Genomic DNA, 10,428 nt, shown 5'->3' on the forward strand with positions numbered 1-10,428 from the left:
TCAGAGAAGCGTGAAGCCCAGTGCAAGGAAATCCAAAAAATGATACAAGAAGTGAAGGGAGAAATATTCAAGGAAATAGATAGCTTAAAGAAAAAACAATAAAAAATTCAGGAAACTTCGGACACATTTTTAGAAATGCAAAATGCGGGAACTTTCCAGAATGCTCAGTGAGAGGCAGAGGAGCGGTAACTGCCGGAGCTGCGCACAGCTCCGCACTCCTTCCTGCTCCCTCACACACTGGCCTCAGCCCACACCAGCAGTAGAAGATGGTGAAAGAAACAACTTACTACAATGTTTTGGAGGTCAAACCCAATGCTACTCAGGAAGAACTGAAAAAGGCTTATAGGAAACTGGTCTTGAAGTACCATCCTGATAAGAATCCAAATGAAGGAGAGAAGTTTAAACAGATTTCTCAAGCTTACGAAGTTCTCTCTGATGCAAAAGAAAAGGGAATTATATGACAAAGGAGGATAACAGGCAATTAAAGAGGGTGGAGCAAGTGGCGGTTTTGGTTCCCCCATGGACATCTTTGATATGTTTTTTGGAGGAGGAGGAAGGATGCAGAGAGAAAGGAGAGTCAAAAATATTGTACATCAGCTCTCAGTAACCCTAGAAGACTTATATAATGGTACAACAATAAAACTGGCTCTGCAAAAGAATGTGATTTGTGACAAATGTGAAGGTAGAGGAGGTAAGAAAGGAGCAGTAGAGGGCTGCCCCAATTGCTGAGGTACTGCAATGCAAATAAGAATTCATCAGATAAGATCTGGAATGGTTCAGCAAATTCAATCTGTGTGCATGGAGTGCCAGGGCCATGGGGAGCAGATCAGTCCTAAAGATAGATGTAAAAGCTGCAATGGAAGGAAGATAGCTCGAGAGAAGAAGATTCTAGAAGTTCATATTGACAAAGGCATGAAAGATGGCCAGAAGATAACATTCCATGGTGAAGGAGACCAAGAACCAGGACTGGAGCCAGGCGGTATTATCATTGTGTTAGATCAGAAGGACCATCTGTTTTTACTTGACGAGGAGAAGACTTTTTCATGTGTATGAACATACGGCTGGTTGAAGCATTGTGTGGCTTCCAGAAGCCAATATCTACTCTTGACAACCGAACCATAGTCATCACCTCTCATCTAGGTCAGACTGTCAAGCATGGAGATATCAAGTGTGTACTAAATGAAGGCATGCCAATTTATCATAGACCATATGAAAAGGGTCGCCTAATCATTGAATTTAAGGTAAACTTTCCTGAGAATGGCTTTCTCTCTCCTGATAAACTGTCTTTGCTGGAAAAACTCCTACCAGAGAGGAAGGAAATGGAAGAGACTGATGAGATGGATCAAGTAGAACTGGTGGACTTTGATCCAAATCAGGAAAGATGGCGCCATTACAATGGAGAAGCATATGAGGATAATGAACATCATCCCAGAGGTGGTGTTCAGTGTCAGACCTCTTAATGGGCCAGTGAATAACACTCACTGCTGGCATTTAATGTGCAGTAGTGAATAAGTGAAGGACTGTAATCATAATATGCTCACTACTTTCTCTTGGTTTTGTTTTAATATTTAACTATAGTAGTGTTTAAAAAAGTTAAATGAAGAATAAACACAAATATAAAAGCTCAAAAAAAAAAAAAAGAAATGCAAAATGCTCTGGAAAGTCTCAGCAATAGAATTGAACAAGTTGAAGAAAGAAATTCAGAGCCCGAAGGCAAGGTCTTCGAATTTAGCACAATCCAAAAAGAAAAAGAAAAAAGCATAAGAAGATATGAACAAAGTCTCTAAAAAGTCTGGGATTATGTTAAATAACCAAACCTAAGAATAATCGGTGTTCCTGAGGAAAAAGATAATTCTAAAAGCCTGGAAAACATGTTTGGGGGAATAATCAAGGAAAACTTCCCTGGCCTTGCTAGAGACCTAGACACCCAAATACCTATAAAACAAACATACAAGTTAAAAAGCAAAAACGAAAAACAAAAAGTACACAGGCAACAAAGAGCACAATTAATGCAACAGTACCTCACATGTCAATACTAACATTTAATGTAAATGGTCTAAATGCTCCACTTAAAAGATACAGAACCACAGAATGGATAAGAACTCACCAACCATCTGCTGCCTTCAGTAGACTCACCTAGCACATAAGGACTCACATAAATTTAAAGTAAAGGCATGAAAAAAGGCATTTCATGCAAATGGACACCAAAAGTGAACAGGAGTAGCTATTCTTATATCAGACAAAACAAACTTTAAAGCAGCAGCAGTTAAAAGGGACAAAGAGGGACATTATATAATGGTAAAAGGCCTTGTCCAACAGGAAAATAGCACAATTCTAAACATATATGCACCTAAAACTGGAGCTCCCAAATTTATAAATAGATATATCAACTATTTATAAATAGATTATGAATTAAAAATATTACAATAGACCTAAGAAATGAGATAGACAGAAGTACAATAATAGTGAGGGACTTCAGTTCTCCACTGACAGCACTAGACAGGTCATCAAGACAGAGAGTCAACAAAGAAACAATGGATTTAAAATGTACCTTGGAACAAATGGACTTAACAGATATATACAGAACATTTCAACCAACAACCACAGAATACACATTCTATTCCACAGCTCATGGAACTCTCTCCAAGACAGACCATATGATAGGTCATAAAATGAGCCTCAAAATTTAAGAAAATCGAAATTATATCAAGCACTCTCTCAGACCACAGTGGAATAAAACTGGTAGTCAACTACAAAAGAAACCTTCAAAACCATGCAAATACATGGAAATTAAATAACCTGCTCTTGAATGAGCGCTGGGTCAAAAATGAAATCGAGATGGAAATTTTAAAAATTATCCAAAATGAATGACAAAAATGACACAACCTATTCTGGGATACAGCAAAGGTGGTGCTAAGAGGAAAGTTCATAGCCCTAAATGCCTACATCAAAAAGACCGAAAGAGCACAAACAGACAATCTAAGGTCACACCTCAAGGAAGTAGAGAAACAAGAATAAACGAAACCCAAACCCAGCTGAAGAAAGGAAATAACCAACATTAGAGCAGAACTAAATGAAATTGAAACAAAAAAATACAAAATATAAATGAAACAAAAACTGGTTCTTTGAAAAGATAAATAAAATTGATAGACCACTGGCAAGATTAACCAAGAAAAAAAGAGAGAAAATCCAAATAACCTCACTAAGAAACAAAACAGGAGATGCTACAACTGACACCACTGAAATACAAAAGATCAATCAAGGCTACTATGAACACTTTTAGGCACATAAACTAAAAAGCCTTGAAGAGGCCGGGCGCGGTGGCTCAAGCCTGTAATCCCAGCACTTTGGGAGGCCGAGACGGGTGGATCACGAGGTCAGGAGATCGAGACCATCCTGGCTAACGCAGTGAAACCCGTCTCTACTTAAAAATACAAAAAAACTAGCTGGGCGAGGTGGCAGGCGCCTGTAGTCCCAGCTACTCGGGAGGCTGAGGCAGGAGAATGGCGGAGCTTGCAGTGAGCTGAGATCCGGCCACTGCACTCCAGCCTGGGCGACAGAGTGAGACTCCATCTCAAAAAAAAAAAAAAAAGAAAGAAAAACCTAGAAGAGATGAATAAATTCCTGGAAAAATAAAACCCTCCTAGCTTAAATCAGGAAGAATTAGATATTCTGAACAGACCAATAACAAGCAGTGAGATTGAAATGGTAAATAAAACATTATCAACAAAAAAAATCCAGGACCAGATGGATTCACAGCACAATTCTACCAGACATTCAAAGAAGAGTTGTACCAATCCTTTTGACACTATTCCACAATATAGAGAAAGAAGGAATTCATTCTATGAAGGCAGCATCACCCTAATACCAAAAGCAGGAAAGGACATTACCAAAAAAAGAAAACTACAGACTGATATCCTTGATGAACATCGATGCTAAAATCCTTATCAAAATACTTGCTAACCAATCCAAAAACATATCAAAAAGATAATCCATCATGATCAAGTGGGTTTCATACCAAGGCAGGGATGGTTTAACATACGCAAGTCAATAAATGTGATACACCACGTAAACAGAATTAAAAAAAAATCACATTATCATTTCAATAGATGCCAAAAAAGCATTTTAAAAATCCAGCATCCCTTTATGTTTAAAAATCTCAGCAAAATCGGCGTACAAGGGACATACCTTAAGGTAATAAAAGCCGTCTATGACAAACCCACAGCCAAAATAATACTGAATGGGGAAAAGTTGAAAGCATGCCCTCTGAGAACTCGAACAAGACAAGGATGCTCACTCTTACCACTCCTCTTCAACGTAGTACTGGAAGTTCTAGCCAGAGCAATCAGACAAAAAAAAAGAGAAAGAAAAGAAAGAAAAGAAAGAAAAGAAAGAAAAGAAAGAAAGAAAGAAAGAAAGAAAGGGCATCCAAATTGGTAAAGAGGAAGTCAAACTGTCGCTGTTTGCTGACGATATGATTGTTTACCTTGAAAATCCTAAGGACTCCTCCAGAAAGCTCCTAGAACTGATAAAGAATTTAGCAAAATTTCCAGATACAAGATTAATGTACACAAATAAGTAGCTCTTCTATACACCAACAGCAACCAAGCGGAGAATCAAATCAAGAACTCAACACCTTTTACAATAGCTGCAAAAAAAAAAAAAAAAATACTTAGGAATATACCTAACTAAGGAGGTGAAAGACCTCTATAAGGGAAACTACAAAACACTGCTGAAAGAAATCATAGACAACATGAACAAATGGAAACACATCTCATGCTCGTGGATGGGTAGAATCAATATTGTGAAAATTACCGTACTGTCAAAAGCAATCTACAAATTCAATGCAATCTCCATCAAAATACCACCATCATTCTTCACAGAATTAGAAAAAACAATTCTAAAATTCATATGGAACCAAAAAAGAGTCCTCATAGTCAAAGCAAGACTAAGAAAAAAGAATAAATCTGGAGGCATCACACTACCTGATTTCAAACTATACCATAAGGCCATAGTCACCAAAACAGCATAGTACTGGTACAAAACTAGGCCATAGGCCAATGGAACACAATAGAGAACCCAGAAATAAGCCCAAATACTTACAGTCAACTGATCTTTGACAAAGCAAACAAAAACATAAAGTGGGGAAAGGACACCCTTTTTAAGAAATGGTGCTGGGATAATTGGCTAGCGACATGTAGGAGAATGAAACTGTATCCTCATCTCTCACCTTATACAAAAATCAACTCAACATGAATTAAGAACTTAAACCTAAGACCTGAAGCTATAAAAATCCTGGAAGATAACATTGGAAAAACCCTTCTAGACATTGGCTTCCACAAGGATTTCATGACCAAGATCCCAAAAGCAAATGCAATAAAAACAAAGAAAAATGGCTGGGACCTAATAAAACTAAAGAACTCTTGCGTGGCAAAAGAAACAGTCAGCAGAGTCAACAGACAGCCCACAGAGTGGGAGAAAATCTTTGCAATCTATACATCTGACAAATGACTAATATCCAGAATCTGCAATGAACTCAAACAAATCAGTAAGAAAGAAACAAACAATCCCATCAAAAAGTGGGCTAAGGACATGAATAGACAATTCTCAACAGAAGACATACAAATGGCCAACAAACATTTGAAAAAATGTTCAGCATCACTAATGATCAGGGAAACGCAAATCAAAACCACAATGTGATACCACCTTACTCCTGCAAGAATGGCCATAATCAAAAAATCAAAAAACAGCAGATGTTGGTGCAGGTGCAGTGATCAGGGAACACTTCTACACTGCTGGTGGGAATGTAAACTAGTACAGCCACTATAGAAAACAGTGTGGAGATTCCTTAAAGAACTAAAAGTAGAACTACCATTTGATCCCACTGCTGGGTATCTACCCAGAGGAAAAGAAGTCATTATTCAAAAAAGATACTTGCACACGCATGTTTATAGCAGCACAATTAACTCCTGCAAAATTGTGGAACCAACCCAAATGCCTATCAATCATTGAGTATATAAAGAAACTGTGGTGTGTGTGTGTGTGTGTGTGTGTGTGTGTATATATATATATATATATATATATATATATATATATATATATATATATATATATGTTTGGGAAGAATGGAGGAGGATCATAGCACTGTACAGCTCAATAAACAATTTTCAGTTGCTGTCCTGCTGTCCTGAATGTCCTTGGCTCTTCCTGCTGTGAGCACTTTGTCACTAGCATATATATAACAGTTTCTTTATATACTTTATATATACTTTGTATACTTTATACATACATATATATATGTATATACTTTATACATACATATATATATATGGAATACTACACATCCATAAAAAGGAATGAATTAACAGCATTTGCAGTGACCTGGATGAGATTGGAGGCTATTATTCTAAGTGAAGTAACTCAGGAATGGCAAACCAAACACCATATGTTCTCACTGATATGTGTGAGTTAAGCTATGAGGACACAAAGGCATAAGAATGATGCAGTGGACTTTGGGAACTTGCGGGGATGAGTGGGAAGGGGACAAAGTCTAGACTACAAATATGGTGCGGTGTATACTTCTCGGGTGATGGGTGCACCAAAATCTCACAGATCGCCACTGAAGAACTTACTCATGTAACCAAATACCACCTGTACCCCAAAAACTTATGGGGGAAAAAGAAACCTTTATAATTAGATTTTTAAAACCTTTATAAATAACTAAAAAAGAACCTGAAAGGGCACCGTATCCAATCCCTCACCCAATGGCTGTCCCCCACCACCACACTTGCCCCAAATCTATGTAGTCTCTAGACACCTCCCCACCACCACCCTCCACTGTAATAGAAAATACCATAAGCCTTGGAGAGGGGGCAGTCGAGGTTCAAATTTGGGCTCTGCCATTTTCCATCTCTAAATTTCAATGTCTTCATCTGCAAAATGGGTATTATAATACCTAACTTGAAGTGAGCTAATAGAACTAAAGCACAGGGCAAGGCATATAGGAGATGCTACACAATGTTATTTTTCTTTCCTTTTCCTTCACAAAAATCTCCCATTGTTTCCAACTTGTCTATTTCCTGTGAGTCTTGTGATAATCCTCCTTATTATGCTTTAGACCTTGAGTCTCTGTTAAAGAAATCTATTGTGAATGGTCTCAGACTATTTAATATTCCAAGATCCTACCCCTGAGTCTGAAGAATCTGACAAGATGGCCCCATTTTAGCTCAAAGAATGTTGCCATCAATTCACCCAAGGCCTGCCCTCCCACTCTTTCTGGAAGTTTTCCTGTTGTCTCCTTAAGCCATTCAAGCATAGAGGAAGGCACACATTAAAGGAGCTATGAATTCAAAGGAAGAAAACAGCCTAAATTTGCTCCTTTATTTATTCAGTCAGTCAACAAACTTTTTTGATCATTTACTATGTGCCAGAAACTGCACTAGGCCACGAAAACAAAGCACTGAACACGACAGGCATGGAAATTGTCCTTAGTGTTCACAGCCTATGCTGGAGACCAACACTGAATAAGTAGTCACTTCAAAGAGAGAGAGGAGCACTCAAGGTGGAGAAACCTGATATACCTAGGGATCCAGGAAGGCTTCTGTCTTAGTCCAGGTGCCTCTAAATGCAGACCACGAGAGAAAGACTTGAGTGCAATTAGTTGATTTGGGAGGTGACCCCGAAAAGCAGGAGTGAGGAAATGAAGAGAGTAAGATGGAAAGATGTTTTTAAAACCCAGTGAAAGGTGCTGGGTGCAGTGGCTCAACCTTGCAATCCCAGCACTTTGGGAGGGCAAGGTGGGAGAATCACTTGAGCCCAGGAGTTCAAGACCAGCCTGGACAACATGGCAAAACCCTGTCTCTACAAAACACCAAAACATTAGCTGGATGTGGGGGTGCACACCTGTGGTCCCAGCTACTTGGGAGACTGAGGTGGGAGGATCACATGAGCCCAGAGAGGTCGAAGATTTGGTGATCCGAGATTGCACCACTACACTCCAGCCTGTGTGACAGAGCAAGACCCTGTCTCAAAAAATAAAAAAGAAAAGAAAAAAAGCCAATGAAAGGAGCAATTTGTCTTTGTGGGCAACTGAGGCTCAGTCCTGTGGGGGACCCTTTGAGAAACTACGTGGAATACACCTCAGAATTCTCTCACCAGAAGCCGAGGAGCTTCAGGTATCTATCCACTGGCGCTGTTCCTCATTCCTTGAGGGCTGTCTCCCAGGAGCCTTAACACCCCCCTCAACATGCAGACACACTTCTGGGTGTATCTACATCAGGGTTTCTCCACCTCAGCACTATTGACATTTGGATCCAGGTGATCCTTTGTTTTGGGACTGTCCTGTGCATTGTAGGATATTTAGCAACATCCCTGGCCTCTACTCACTAGATGCCAGTAGCATCACCCCCTGCTCCTCCGAAGTGTGACAACCAAAAAATATTTCCAGACACTGCCAAACATCCTCTGGTCTATGTGCAGCTGAGCAAGGATCCACAATGCCAAAAAATGCCCTCAATTAGAGAAGAATGATGCTGGAGAAGAGTGGAAGGCTCAGGGGACATGAGGCCAGCATCAACACCAGCTGCTGCAGCTTCCCCAAAGATGTTATGGTGTTTAAGCTGGAATTTAAAGAATGGGTATGAATTCACCTTTGAAAGTGGAAAACAATGAGTCTGGAAGCACACCTGCTTTGTAGATGATGGAATCCCCAGTAGCCAGCACAATGCCCAACAATGTATGGTAGCAGCTCAATAATTCAAGCCTGGGCTGCTTCACATCAATGGAAATGACAAGAAGTACAACCTAGATGAACAAAAAGACAGAGCTTCAAGAAAAACGTGGCCAAGCACGGTGGCTCAAGCCTGTAATTCCAGCACTTTGGGAGGCCAAGGCAGGTGGATCACCTGAGGTCAGGAGTTCAAGACCAGCCTGGCCAACATGGTGAAACTAACAACATGGTCTCTACTAAAAATACAAAATTAGCCAGGCATGGTGGTACATACCTGTAATCCCAGCTACTTGGGAGGCTGAGGCAGGAGAATCGCTTGAACCCGGGAGGTGGAGGCTGCAGTGAGCCGAGATCGTACCACTGCACTCCAGCCTGGACAACAAGAGTGAAACTCTGTCTCAAAAAAAGAAAGAAAAAAAAAAAACGTGTCTTGACTGTAACCCCCACTACAAAAAGATGCAGCCCCATGGGCACAGGGCTTGGCAAATGGAACATGCTTGGCTTGATTTCAGCTCCACTTGCCCTTTGTCCAACCCTGTATATATCTAACAGCCCTGCCACAGGCTCCATTCTGCAAATCACCCCTATTTCCTTTATACCCCCAAATCACCATGTACAAAACTCTGGGGTGGGTAGGTTTGGGAAGAATGGAGGAGGATCATAGCACTGTGCGGCTCAATAAACAATTTTCAGTTGCTGTCCTGCTGTCCTGAATGTCCTTGGCTCTTCCTGCTGTGAGCACTTTGTCACTAGCTTCCTTTCTCCCCTGGCTCTGCTCTCTGCCACGTTGCTCTGTCTGACATTCACACCCACTATCGTAGTTGTCTCTGTCTGTGGCTCTGTCTGCACCTGCCTCTCTTTATCACTATCTCTCTCTGTCTGCTTGTCTGTCTCCCCTTCCCTGACCCTTTCACTCTTCCTTTCAATTTCCTTGTCTTCCCCATGACAGCCCACCTCAGGGGCCTTTGTCACTGCATTAAAAAATTTGGGACTGCAGCTCTAATCCCTGGGACAAGCTTGTTTTCTCTGTCTCTTTCACCTTGTTTCCTCCTGCACAGGTGGAAAGCTGTGGCCTTCCTCAGTTAGGAGGGTCAAGACTAAACTTAGGTTTGGACTTAGAAAACAGGACTATTTTTTTAGGTGAGCCTGGCCCAGGCAAATGAATATTGCATGATGTCCGTGAGTTTGTAGTGTAGTCTGGAGACACAGCCCCAGGAAGTAATACAGCCTGATTTTCCTCTTGTGTGCATCTATTTACCTTTAGGACCATATTTGGCAGGGTACGGGGAGGAGGACAATAATGACTAGTAAAATATTTATTTGGGTATTCCTGAATCTCCTTGAGAATTTTTTCTTAGATTCATCCTCTTAATATCACCCCCAAACCAGGTTGAAGAATTAAGAGATGCTTGTCAAAATACACAGAGCAGAGACTATTATAAACACAAAAGAAAAAGTTTTGATAAAACACCTCTTCTAAATTTGGAAAAATCTAGCTAAAAATGGATGTTAAAGATTTTATTTAATACTACAATTATAAAACTTGATTGAACATATATATATATATGTTCACACACACACACGTGATTATACATTATTTTATGTGGATATATGTCTTAGTCCATTTTCTGTTACTACAACTGGGTGCTTCTTGCTTAGGAATAAATGACTCAGAGTGGGGACCAGCAGAAGTCACAACT

At 40.1% G+C, this 10,428-nt stretch overlaps 1 pseudogene across 1 annotated transcript; it reads left to right on the plus strand.

The window, feature by feature from the left end:
• Positions 1 to 266: 266 nt before the first annotated feature.
• Positions 267 to 1,644, plus strand: LOC696406 (dnaJ homolog subfamily A member 1 pseudogene; annotated as a pseudogene). The gene has a single exon (XR_010441.5). The product of XR_010441.5 is annotated as a dnaJ homolog subfamily A member 1 pseudogene (transcript).
• Positions 1,645 to 10,428: the final 8,784 nt, after the last annotated feature.

The sequence above is a fragment of the Macaca mulatta genome, chromosome X, assembly GCF_049350105.2.
Source record: "Macaca mulatta isolate MMU2019108-1 chromosome X, T2T-MMU8v2.0, whole genome shotgun sequence".
Lineage (NCBI taxonomy): Eukaryota > Metazoa > Chordata > Mammalia > Primates > Cercopithecidae > Macaca > Macaca mulatta.